This window comes from Cebus imitator, unplaced genomic scaffold (assembly GCF_001604975.1).
Source record: "Cebus imitator isolate Cc_AM_T3 unplaced genomic scaffold, Cebus_imitator-1.0 Scaffold27, whole genome shotgun sequence".
In the NCBI taxonomy this organism is placed as follows: Eukaryota; Metazoa; Chordata; class Mammalia; order Primates; family Cebidae; genus Cebus; species Cebus imitator.
The window spans coordinates 11,148,061-11,161,728 of record NW_016107342.1 but is presented as its reverse complement, the minus strand read 5'-3'; the positions used below and the strand labels follow the sequence as shown (position 1 = coordinate 11,161,728).

At 34.7% G+C, this 13,668-nt stretch overlaps 1 protein-coding gene and 1 long non-coding RNA gene across 6 annotated transcripts in view; one reads left to right on the top strand and one right to left on the bottom strand.

The window, feature by feature from the left end:
- GTDC1 (glycosyltransferase like domain containing 1) overlaps window positions 1-13,668 on the bottom strand; it is a 416,322-nt gene that overhangs the window by 149,786 nt on the left and 252,868 nt on the right. The gene's annotated exons all lie outside the window — the stretch shown is intronic.
- LOC119470295 overlaps window positions 3,053-13,668 on the top strand; it is a 17,216-nt gene continuing 6,600 nt past the window's right edge. Inside the window, exons 1-2 of the long non-coding RNA XR_005199176.1 lie at window positions 3,053-3,064; window positions 6,901-6,906. This is a non-coding gene — a long non-coding RNA (uncharacterized LOC119470295). The remainder of the gene's footprint in view (window positions 3,065-6,900; window positions 6,907-13,668) is intronic.

Genomic DNA, 13,668 nt, shown 5'->3' with positions numbered 1-13,668 from the left:
AAAAATTTAAAAAAAAAAAAAAAAAAAAAAAAAAAAAAAAGATTATGAATCCTACATTTTTACAAATTTACACTTTCACAACTTGAGACCTTTATGTTACCAAACAAAATGTATTTCATGCTACTTTGAACCAGTGCCATGCAGGGCAAGACGGAAATAAGTGGGTTGCTTGTATGATGCAAAATGACTCTCAAGGCAGTTTTCGACTAAAAAAACATAGGTGAGAAAAAGTCTCTGTCCCAGTACCTATTCTGCACATTACAAAGCAAAGTTTACAATAAAATTTCAACTAAACTCCACAAATTAGATAGACCCAAACCAAACTTACAAATAAGTCACACAAATTTCGTTTGTGGTAAAATCAAAAAAGACTTGAAACTACTCACTATCCATCCATTACAATAGGCTAATAGTCACACCACATCAATTCTCTATACCTCCAGGTGCTGATCTATAAATTTGTTTTTACCTAAACATTATTCCCAGTGCCCATGCTCTATTATGTTGATAATATATTATCCTATGTGCTATCCTCATTCTGTTTATAAATCAGCAATTGCTTTTCAGAAACTATATTAACTAAAAATTAATACATATGTACATTTGTGTATCTACACAAATATATATATGTATGTGCCTGTGTGTTGTGTGTGTAGGCACAGCTCAGACACAAAGGCAAAAGAAAAATTGTTATCTTTCTAGCTCTGTCCTGGCTGTTGTATTTTAAACTGTTTATAAAAAGATATAGTCTGAAACATTATTTAAATTTTTACAACTATAGTAAGCAATTTTAACAATGATTTTCTTTGCAAATTTTTATCTGAATGGAAAAAAAACTTTTCTTTGATTGTGTGCAATATGCTTATTGTTTTGCGTATCTGAAGTGCAAGGATTCATGCAACAGTAGAAGAAATGAGAATCTAAAAATTTTAGAAGTCAAAGATAGTGCATAAAAATGGCATTTGACAAAATTATTTAATGTTTATTTTAAGGTATTTTCCAGCACAATTTGGCACTTTAAATTTCAAAGCTCAAGCTCAATTAGGCCCTGAAAGGAAAGCATGCTATATAGCACTGTAAACAGCCTACTGCATTCATTTATTGTTCAGTTCACAGTCTCTGAATACAACACAATCTACCAACAGAGTCAGCTTTCATAATTCAGCAGTACAAAGTCTGCAAACACATGTAACCTAGATCCATATTTCCCAGTGACAGCATATGATAGCAGAATGTGAAGTATTAATGCTGGTGTCACTACAGTCCTACACTCTACTGCACTTTAAGAGAAAGCAGCTGCTGAGATGAAATGTGTGCCAACTGTCTGAAGACAGAAACATAAGAAACATTCCTTCTGTTACAAAGGGAGAGACACACACAAACAGACTTGCTTTTAGATGCAACAAGCACAAAGTTTCTTACTTTTGCCTTTTAAATTTCTCAAAAACACTCAGCAATTCTGCATAAGCAGAAAGATATGCATTTAAGAAAATCTCAACTTCCTTCTCATGAAAGTAAACCCAAGAAGACGTTATGATTTTGTATCTGCAAGTCAAAGGGTAGAAAAACCATCTCTTACAATTCACCCTAAATAGCCAATGAGAGCACACACCTATAGAAATATAATTGCTATCTATGGAACAGATAATATTGACCAGCTGAACATTTTCATACTAACAGCATATGGTCCTTAGGCCTTCCTATGAATATTTTCTTTGGCATCTTCATAAAAATATTATCTTGAAATAATCTTATGAAATCTTTGTTCTAACATATTTACATAGAAACCAGGCTGTCCCTTTGCAAACCAAGAACCTATGAATTTCAGCAACCCCCTTCCTAATGGGTGAACTCTATACATCTGAAAGTGGCATTTTTCTTTCTTTTTTTTTTTTTTAATATAAAGATTGGCAATTTCTTGAAGAACCACAGTATCCTGATTTGTACAGGATATATTCTTGATGTGACAATGCAAAGTGAACTAAAGTACTGTCCTGCTCTCTTTTAAACACAGCTCTACCATAACAATAAGAGTGTGACATAATCTGAACTGTTTGGTTATAATTCACTTAAAAACTAGCAAACCTCATTGACCCCCTTATCAAACAATTTATTGTGCATTTGCAGACTGGACAATGAAATAGAGGAGGCAAAGTATTAACGGTGACATTATTTGGCAAGCTCATAGTGCAGTTCATTCAAAAGGCAATTTTAAAATTGAATGAAGAGGTTTGACTAGGCAATAAAAACAGCCACAATGCCAGTGAACAGTACTTAGGAGGAAAGCCTCTAATTATCCTATTTATAGATCAACAGCAATTTTACTGATGACTTCTTTGCAAAGTTAAAATAACTTCAAAATATTTTTAAACTAGATCATATGCATTTTATTAAACTATAATTTTAAAATATTGATTGTTTGAAAATGATAAAAACTTGAGAGCAAGAATGAGACAGCATTTCTGAAAAGAAACATTCCTACGATGCTCTGCAACATAATTATAGCACTGCCCTTGGGGAAGGGGATTTTATTTTATAATGAGAATGTTTACACTGTTATGGGGTTCACTCTATCTGGGAGGAAAGGTTAAACTTCTTTCCATTAAAGACAGCCTTATAATGAAAAGCTCTGAAAGGAGAATGGAGTCTAATATAGTAGATGTAATGGCCTATTAAATGATTCACACAAAAAAAATGAATCAAGTTCATTGTATCTTACTGCTGTTTTATGACAAAATTGTTGAAAAATAAAACTACTGTCAAGATAATTGCATATTACATAGGCTATATTACTGTAAGCAGTATTCTTATTGGATGACCTAGAGTCTAATTTTTAGGTACATTAACAGGACATTACATTTTAAATACTTTACATTATTGGAATGTTTTAAAAGAACTCCACTTTTACTCTGTTGGCAAAATCAATTTAGACTTAAAGTCATGCTACAATTGTGCATCATTCTTTTTCAATTAAAATTTTCCATACATCCTTTATGATGTCATTCTTACATTCCTGCAACAGATGCTTGTTTATATACCAATTTACTAAACTGCTGCTGTACTGGTAATACACAAATATAGATGTAACCTCTCTGTCTAGTTTACATTCCCAGATCTCCTCTCAATAAATGTATATTTTCAAAATAATTTGCCTCTTTAACAATAATCTCTAATTACCAAACAATCTCCTCTACTGAATAAACATAAACAAAATGTCTCTATATTTTTAAGAGTGCACAATTAAATACACACTTCTGGAAAGAATGACATCCTTAACATTTTAAGAAGGGGTATTTCCATGAATGAGTTTAAGCACAGTTTAAAAGTGTATTTTAGGAGGCATAACTCCAAAGGAGATCCATTAATTCTGTCCTCTGAGAACCTGAGAAATCTCTAAATTAGCTATATACCATAGCTGTCTATTACCTGGAGCTTGAGCAATATATAACATCATATTCATTTTTAAAGCAATACCACAACAATGTTAACTAATCACATGTATAATTTATCAGCATTGTTATTATGTCTCTGCAAGGTTTCAAAATAGAAGAATCAAAGCCTCATACAGATTAAAATTTTGCTCGCTGAATTAAAGAAATCTATTTGGAGAAAAATATACAAAAATGCATATTGAGTTCAGCTTTGTGGGTGAACACAGTCTAAAAACTACTATACATCAGTACTTAATTTCAGTGAAGTGATGCTGGGATTCTGTTAAAGGAAGCTCTTCATCTTAAAAACATTTATCTCTGAATATATATGTGTGAAATTGTGGCATGGAAACTTTCAAAAGAATCTTGAAGGAAAATTGTCATGTTGGATCAAACACTAAGCAGTATCACCTCTTTTTCAAAAATAATTTTCTGTTACAACTGCAAATATTTTTGTCCCACATATAAACAAATTTACTCTAATTTTACAACCTCATATTTATCAGGGGACTGCCTGTCGTTAGCAAATTTTGCACCCTCAAGTTACTGAAATTATTAAATATTTTGCTTTAAAAGGAAAAATATCTCTATTGAAAAACCTTTAACTGCTTACTATTGCCAATTATGTTTAATATTCATTTAGCCTCCTTCTCTATCTAAGTCAGGCTTTTGTAAAATCTGCACAAGGGAATATTTGTGAGTTTCATATCTTCTCATTTTGCCATCTCTCAGGTGGGCACTGGAGGAAAAGTTGGGATTTTGAGAGAGGGTATCTTGAGGGTTAAGATAAGGCAAGAAAGAGAAAAACAAAATTAATAAATTACTGTAATAAGCATTGCTTTAACCTTTAATATTTAACTGTTAAAGAACAAAAACACAAAAGAAGCTGTAATGATTCAAGCAGGTAAAAAAAAGAAACAAAAATCAGAAATATAAGTGGAGAAAGAAAGCTTTTTCCAACACCTAGTGCTTTGGCAATTGCTTAGCTTTTTCTCTTTCTTCCACAACAGTCCAAAGTTAACTGTATGATTTGGCAGGGCATCAAAAAGGTCCAAAGAAGTACTGGAAAAGGCAGTAGCTGACTTGAGTACAGATGCATTTGGTTGGGTTAGGTTGACATTAGGGAAATCTGATAGGAGCGCTGGAGAAAACCTTCAGGGAACAGCAGAACAGTTCAGAGGGCTCCTGCACTATGGAAATACTCAGCCTCTACCTCTTTCCTCCCCCTAATAAAGCTTGAAGGAAAGGGGAAGGAGGAACTGCGGAAAAGGGAAGGTGGGGAGGAGAGAGGAGAAAAAGGGAAGAGAGGGAAGATCTGCGGGGAAGAGAAGGGAAACAGTTACTGATGGGAATCTGTTCTTGTCATACATCTCCATACCCTCACAAAACAATCTCTCTGAAAGAAGCCGGGGCCATTGTGGCAACATTATCCTTGACTGGGGATTCAGAGGTCCAGAGAAAGCCGGTCACTATCATTTATCAGTATATATTGTTAACACACTTTAGGGGTTATTCAAAGACGGATTTTTTTTTTAAAGACAGATTCTCACTGTTACCCAGGCTGGAGTGCAGTGGTACAATCAGAGCTTACTGAAGCCTTGACTTCTCAGGCTCTGAGAATTCAACCTACCTCAACCTCCTGAGTAGCTGGAAGTAGAGGCTCGCACCATCACGCCTGGTTGATTTTTTAGAAAATGTTTTGTAAAGATGGGGTTTGCCGTGTTGCCTGGACTGGTCTCGAATTCCTAGGCTTAGAATCCCACCCCTCCCTGCCTTGGCCTCCCAAAATGCTGGGATTACAGGCGTGAGTCACTGCACTCAGCCAAAGATGGATTTTTAAGACACAACAAAAGCCCCTTCTGCTGATATTATATTTCTTTATGGAAGATGACGTAGGAAAAGAGTAAACATATAAGGGAGCTAAGTGCTCATGTGGATGCATTCTTAGCCCAGCACATTTGGCTATCAAAAGCCTGATGCCATTCAGAGAAAGGTGGTAAATAAAAAGCAATACTAACACTGTCATTAGGTAAATCAGCAAATATTTCCTCTGAAGAACTGCATTAAAATCAAAATGCTGGGGGGAAGGAGGATATGCCGATTTGTTAACATTTCTAACCATGCTGAATCCTTCTGCTATCTCTACCATTTTCTTGGTTTCAAGGTGGTAGAAAGTAAAGGAGAAGTAGAAAATGGTTGAACATACCCCAAAATTCAAAAGTATGACAATTATATGCACATATACCATAACGCTTAGCCGTGATTGTGTATAACCCTCTTACGTTACAGATGAAGAAAATAAAGCTTAGTAAATTGACCTGCCCATGACGCCACACAGCAAGGAAGTGGCAGAGCAGGGAACCGAACTCAGGTTTCTGGCTCTCAGTCACAGGCTCTGCAGACTGCGCCATCTAACCTTTAGTCACAAAATATTTTTATCTGAATTTTCTATGACATTTATCATCCTTGAGGGGTTATTATCTAAAAGGAATTAAAATACACACATGCACATGCATATGATCACACTCCTTAGATTGGAGAGAGCTATGTTTGCCTTCGGTTTTTATGGAGTTTCTAAGTATGGATTGGCAAAGAAGGTGGGAAATTCTCACTCTCCCTCTGTAGAGGCCAGCAGCTGCCTTACAAAGCAAGCACTAGGTAAAAAGAAGGGTAGAATAATGCCTTAGGCTTGGATCTACAAACAACCTGACTAAATGACAAGAACGGCAAGACCTAGCCCCACAGACCCAATAATAACATGGTCTGCAGACATGGACCCGAAGACTGGTTGCCTATTGGCTTCGTCAGAAAAGGCCACACAGCTTCCACCTTGAAATATCTTGAAATACCTTCTTTGGGGTCTTAAGCCATCATACAAAAAAGGTGTTCTGGCCAACAGTCCCAGCTGAGCCTAGACTTCAGCCATTCCTGCTGAGAGACCAGCCATGTAAGAAGAGCCTCTGAGACTCTCCAGACCTCCTCATCCACCAGCTGAGGACCACTGAGTCACCATCGTCAATGCCACAGGGAAGAGTCACTTGGCCAGTCCTAACCAAATTCCTGACTCACAGAATTCCTGAAGTATAAAAATATAATTAAGAACACTCAATTTTGGAGTAATATGTTATGCAGTTGAATAAAGCCTTAACTTTCTCAGCTGTAAAAATGAAGAAATGTTACTAGAGGAGAATAGAAAGGATTAAATGAAAATGTATGCAGTGATCCATAAAAAAAGAGCTACCAATATAATAATGATGATCCTGAAAGCTTGCTCCAACACTGAAGACATTGTGCCTATCCCAGATGGACATCAGACAGTGGAAGCTACAGTTATGCCATTGTTGAGCTGCGTACTCTGGACAAATCAAGGAACCTCACCTCACCCAGCCTGTTTCTATACAGGCACAAAAGGGAAAATGAACCAAAGGGCTGCTTCTATAGGGACACAAAAGGCAAACTGAGTGAAAAGGCTGATGTTTCTATATGGACACAAAAGGCAAAATGAATGTAAGGGAGAAGCTTATGTGGTATTTCAAACAATTTTCAAACACAAAACAAAACTCATAAGGATACTTTTCAATTTCACATAAAAACATAATTTCTACCTTTGAACATGTGGTCTGCTTGTTATACTTTTATTTTTTACATCTAATAATAATAATACATATGAATAGAGAAATATTTCTCAACTAGAAGAGAATCTCTCGACTGTAAGTAAAACAATTCAAGGGTCAAAATAGAGCAGCGGGAAATTGTGTGAACTAGAGAGAACTTACTCCACCCGAGGGGGTAAACAACCCTGACCTCTAAGCCAACTTACGCCATGTGCCACGAAGACCAGTATTCTTTGATCTTCTAACATTCCTGAGAGTCCAGGAAGGTTCAGCCCATGGGCAACCAGCTGACATATCCAAGATATCATCCAGAAGCTAGCTCTCTTAAGCTATCTTTCTTTTGGTTAGCCATGTGGCCTTAAGCAAATTGTTTAACTATTTTTTGTCTGAGTTTCCTTTCTTGTAAAACTGGGAGGTAAAAGCAATAGTTTTGAAGGCCTTTCCAACACAGAAATTTTCGAATTCCTTTAATTACTCACAGTGGACTTGCAAAATAGACTTATTTTGTAAATGTATATACTTATCAAGTATATACATTTATGCATTATTTTATGAAAATTAAAAAAGTTTGTTTTTATTCCTCCTAAATGTTGGTTGTGACTCACCAAATACAGTTCAAGACTCAGTAATGAATCAGGACCCATGAGTCTTGTCCGCAAAAGTCATCTCCTCAGAATTTACAACTATTCCTCTGGAATTCATCTTTTTAATTGTTCTTCAAACATCTCATGTCTCCCCCAACTAAATGGTAACATGACAGTGACACTGTCTTTCAAAAAATTTGAAGCATTAAATAAGAAAAGCAGACATAAAGTTTTTTCTCATGGTACTGTATTTTCTAGATGGGACATAAGGCTAGTTTATTTGTGGTAGACATGACATTTATATATAGTATTGCTTTCATGTTATTTTTCTTTTCACTAAGCCAATGGAAGCAAAACGTTAGTATGCATTAAACATCACCTAAAACATGTTAAACATTCAGAGTCTCAGGTTCCATCCCAAGAGATTTTGACTCAGTGGGTCCCTGACAGCCTCCAGTTTTAAACAATCTCTTTAGTGAATTTTGATCTGTGTGAACATTGACCACTCTTTGAGTTTCTGCTCTAAAGCATAAAGAGACTGAGAACAGGGGTCAGCAAACTTTTTCAGTAAAGAAGTAGTTTATAAATATTTTAGGCTTGTGAGTCAAACGTTCTCTATTGTAACTACTCGACTCTGCTCTTGTAGTATGAAAGCATTCACAGAAAATAAATGGGTGTGGCTGTGTTTTAATAATGTTACTTACAAAAATAGGTGGCCAGCCCCTGGCTATAGTTTTCTGAACCCTGTCTTAGGACATACACTAAAAATCAGTTTTATTATGTAAGCAGCATAACCAGATTTATTGGTACTGGATGTCTTTTCAAATGGGATGACAAGCAGACTGAAGTCACAACCAGGCTCTTTGAAATTGTGTGCTTTTGTTCGTCAGTAACATCAATAAGAGTGCTAAATGGGAGAGTGGTAGATGTGAGCTTTTATTCTGACCTTCAAGGCTTACCTTAGAGTGTAAGAAAATGAAGAAGCAGCACTTCTCTTCAGAGAATCCAAAAGTAGAATAGCTTATAGCTTAAGTCATATAATTCAACTATACATGCTCTATAAGGGGGGAAATTAAGAACCTTGGCAGTGAGAACACTTCCACCAACCATTTCATCCAATACACCCAACAGATGAGGGGATGTGAACTGGTTTTGCTCCAGGAGGGCTCAGTTCTCCAGTGTTTCTTATTTAGTGATCACTTTAAGTTGGAGCCTAGCACCTGAAGACTCTCTGCAACGCAAACACTCAAAAATTTTGTGTGACATCATTTTTTAACTCAAGACAGCTATATCTTCAGGTGCTCAGAGAAAATAATTTTGAAACTAAAGGAAAACAACTAGCTTTTGAGATGTATTAGATAAAAGGACCTAAAGAAGTCTGCATTTCAGTACCTTCCAATGGGGGTTTTCACAAGTAATTTAATAACATGATATTTCCAACTCAAATTAATTGAGTTGAGAACCTAATTTCCCACATAATTTGTGGCTCTGCTGTACATTATTTATTGACTGAGCATCACATACATTTACAAATGCTGCATAACTCTATATATCTTTGCTAAAAATCATCTCAATAGGCATGTCAGTTTATTGGTTTTCCTGCTGTTAAAAAGGAACTATAGCAGACATGAGGTTAAAGAGCTCTAAGTTCTCTTTGCTTCTTCTGCCACTGGTTAACATTTTGCTCTTAGCATTCTGAGTAGAGGGCAGCCAGGGAGTATGAATGACAGGGTGAGTGGTCATGGAGATGTAACTGGAATTGGATGAGAGCCTACTATGTACCAATAATTTTTAAATGTTTTATTTATTTTTTATGAGATAGGGTCTTACTATGTTGCTCAGGCTGATCTTGAACTCTGGGGCTCAAGTGATCTTCCTGCCTTGGCTTCCCAAAGTGTTGGGATCACAAGTGTGAGACACCATGCCCAGCCTCAATAATTTTACATATGCTATTTCATTCACTGACTTCCAAGGAAAACTCAAAGTTTCCAAACTACTCTGAGGCTCATGTTAAGTCAAGAAATCAGCTGGATAAAATGGCATTTAAAATTTATCCATACATTTCCTTTACTGAAATAATTAGTTATTCAGGTTATCAAACATCAAGACAGAATGGATTCAAACACTGTGGGAACAATCATTCAAATGGTGGAAAAGAAAGAATCCTTCTTCATTCCTCTTTTGTTCCTTTTCTCCTTTTATCTATCCAGACACTATTTCTACGGGACAATTCCCTGATTCCCAGAATCTCCCTAAGTCTGTGCTCTCCAGGAAATACCAGATCACTTTCATTTCTATTTGTTCTAATAAAACAAACCTAATTTGAGACCCTATCATTTAATTCTTTAAGTGACGAGGGTAACCTTATAACATAAAAGCTAGCTCTTTAATAATATCAATAAAATTGATAAAATTTTCCTGAGAATAAATAGGAAAAAAGAGAGAAGTACCAAATTATGAGTATCAGGAATGAAAGTCACTATAACCTCAGATGCAATGCAAACTAAAGGACAGTGAGAAAATACTATGAAAACTTTTCCATAAATGTAATACCTTAAATGAAGTAGATAAATTCCTTGAGAAAAACCAACTCAAAGCTTACTCAGCAAGTAACATTTGAATATCCAATGTTTATTAAAGAAACTTAGTTTGTAGTTAAAAACATTACTAGAAATAAATCATTAGGCCTAGATAGTTTAACTGTTAATTCTATCAAACATTTAAGGAAGAAATAATACCAATTCTATACAAACTCTTCCACAAAACTGAGGAGGAACTCAATTCTATGAGGCCAGTATCACCATGATACCAAAACCAGCAAGGGCACAATGACAACAACAAAAAAAACTACAGGACAATATCTCTGATGAATATAGACACAAAAATCCTCAACAAATACTAGCAAGCTGAATCCAACAGCACATCAGCATACGAAAAAGACAATACACCACAGTCAAGAGTGAATTATACCAAAAATCAAAAAACATGATATATCACATCAACAAAAGATGAAAACTATACAATCATCTCAACAGACATAGAAAAAGCATTTGATAAAATTCAACATCCCTTAATTATAAAAACTCAACAAACTAGGCATAGAAGGGAAATATCTCAAAATAATAAAGGTCATATACAACAAATCCACTGCTCACTTCATAGTGAATAGAGAAAAGCTGAAAGAAAGCCTTTCCTTTAATAACTGGAACAAAATAAGGACGCCCAATTTCTGCATTCTCATTCAACATAGTACTAGTCCTGGAAGTTCCAGCCAGAGCAGTCAGGCAATAGGAAGAAATAAAAGGCATCCAAATCAGAAAAGAATAATTGAAATTGTCCCTCTTTGCTGATACCTTATGTGTAGAAAAACCTACAGACTTTACAAACAAAATAAAACAAAACAAAAACTCTATTAGATACATAAATTCAGTAAAGTTGCAGGATACAAAAATCCACATATAAAAATTAGTAGTGTTCCTTTACACCAAGAATTATCTAGCCAAAGACAAACAAACAAACGAAAAAAATCAAGAAAGAAATCCCATTTATAACAGCTACAAAACAAACAAGCAAACAAATGAATAAAAAACTAAGAATAAATTTAACCATTTAACCAAGGAAGTGAAAGATCTCTACAAAGATAACTACAAAACACTGATGAAAGGGACATGAAGATAAAACAGACAGATGGAAAAACACCCTGTACTCATGGACTGAAAGAATTAATACTGTTAAAATGACCACATTTCCCAAAGCAATCTACATATTAAATGCAATCCCTATCCAAATACCAATGTCATTCTTCACAGAATTAGAAAAAACAATCCTAAAATTCACATGGAACTAAAAAAGAGCCTAAGTAGCCAAAACATTCCTGAGCAAAAAGAACAAAGCTGGTGGCATCACACTATCTGACTTCAATATATATTACAGGTGTATAGTAAACAGAACAGCATGGTATTAGTATAAACATTGGCATATAGATCAATGGAACAGAACTGAGAACCCAGAAATAAAGCCATATATTCATAGCTAACTGATCTTCAACAAAGCTGACAAGAACTTACATTGGGGAAAGAACCTTCTCTTCAATAAATCGGTGCTGGGAAAACTGGATAGCTATAGGCAAAACAATGAAACTGGACTCCTATCTCTCAACATACACAAAAATAAAGACAAAATGGATTAAAGATTTAAATATAAGACCTGAAACAATAAAAATAGTAGAAATAAGACTATGAAAAACTCTCCTGGACATTGGTCAAGGCAAAAATTTACGGCTAAGACCCAAAAAGAACAAACAACAAAAACAAAAATAGTACTTAAACTAAAAAGCTTCTACACAGCAAAAGAAATAATCTACCGAATGAAGAGATAACCTGTTGAATGAGAGAAAATATCTGCAACCTATTCATCTGACAGGAGACTAATAACCAGAAAATACAAGGAACTCAAACAACTCAACGGGGGGAAAAAAATCCTATTAAAAAGCAGGTAAAGGACCTGAATAGACATTTCTCAAAAGAAGACATCCAAATGGTCAACACATATGTGAAAAAATGCTGACCACCACCATGTATCAGAGAATTGTAAAAAGATATCCCAGTCAGAAAGGCTATTATTAAAAAGACAAAAAAATTAGTGAAGCTGGCAAGGAAGCAGAGAAAAGGGAACTACTATACATTATTGGTAGGAATGTAAACTAGTACAGCCACTAAAGAAAACCCTATGAAGATTTCTTAATAAACCACACATGGAATTACCATTTAACTGAGCAATTCCACTACTAGGTATCTACCTGGAGTAAAAACTCAGTATCAAAGCAATACCTGTACTCCAGGTTTATTGCAGCACTAATTCACAATAGCAAAGATATGGAGTCAATTTTAAGTGTTCGTCAAGAGATGAATATATAAAGAAAATGTGGTGTATATACACAATGAAATATTGCATGTTTTTAATTATATGTGGGACGTAAAAAGTTTGATTACATGGAGGTGGACAGTTGAAAGACAGAAAACAGAAAACAAAGACTGGGAAGGGAGAGTAGGGGAAAGGGGAGGATGAAGAGAAGTGGGTTACAGGGTACAAACATACAGTAAAATAGAAGAAATAAATTCAATGTTTGAAACCAGAGTAGGGTTATATAGTTAAGAAGAATATATTATAGTCAGTTGATGGACACCCTAAATACACTGACTTAATCACGACGCAATATATACATTTAACAAAATTTCACATGTACCCCCAAAATTTGTACAAATAAAAATTTTTTTTAGAAACATGCCCAAGCGTAACTTATCTCACGAATAAAATGATGGTTAATATTTAAAAAGCAATCAATGTAATCCATCATCATCTAATGGTTAAATTATCCCTAGATGCAAAAAAAAAAAAAGGATCTGATAACATCCAATATCCACTCCTGATGAAATTCTCAGTGCACTAGGCATAAAGGGGAATTTCCTCAATCTGATTAGGGACATATAAGAAAAAATCTAACAATAATGTCATGCTTAATGGTGTAAGATCAAATGCTTTCCCTCTAAAATCAGGAAAAGGAAAAACGTCTACTCTTACCATTTGTATTCAACATGATACTAAAGGAATTATCCCATGTAAGAAGAAAGTAAAGATAAATAAAAGGCATTGATATTGCAAAGGAAGAAATAAAACTATTTCTATTTTGGCATGACATTATTGACTACGTAGAAAATTTGACAAAATCTACAAAAAGGTTATTTTTTTAAAGTTACTTTTAAAAAAGTTACTTTAAATATGCAAAACTGATGGATACAATATAAAGCTATAAAAGTTAATTGTATTTCTCTGACCAGTCAAGGAAGAGTCAGAAACTGAAAGCATCAAATGAAACCATAACAGCATCAAAATAAGGTTAATATTGAAATACACATCAAACAAAAGATGTATTAAATATATCTTATACATCTTTTTGTATATACTGATGTATATATTAATGGAAACATATTATATTCATAAATCAGAAGATTCAATCCCGTTAATATGTCATGTCTCTCT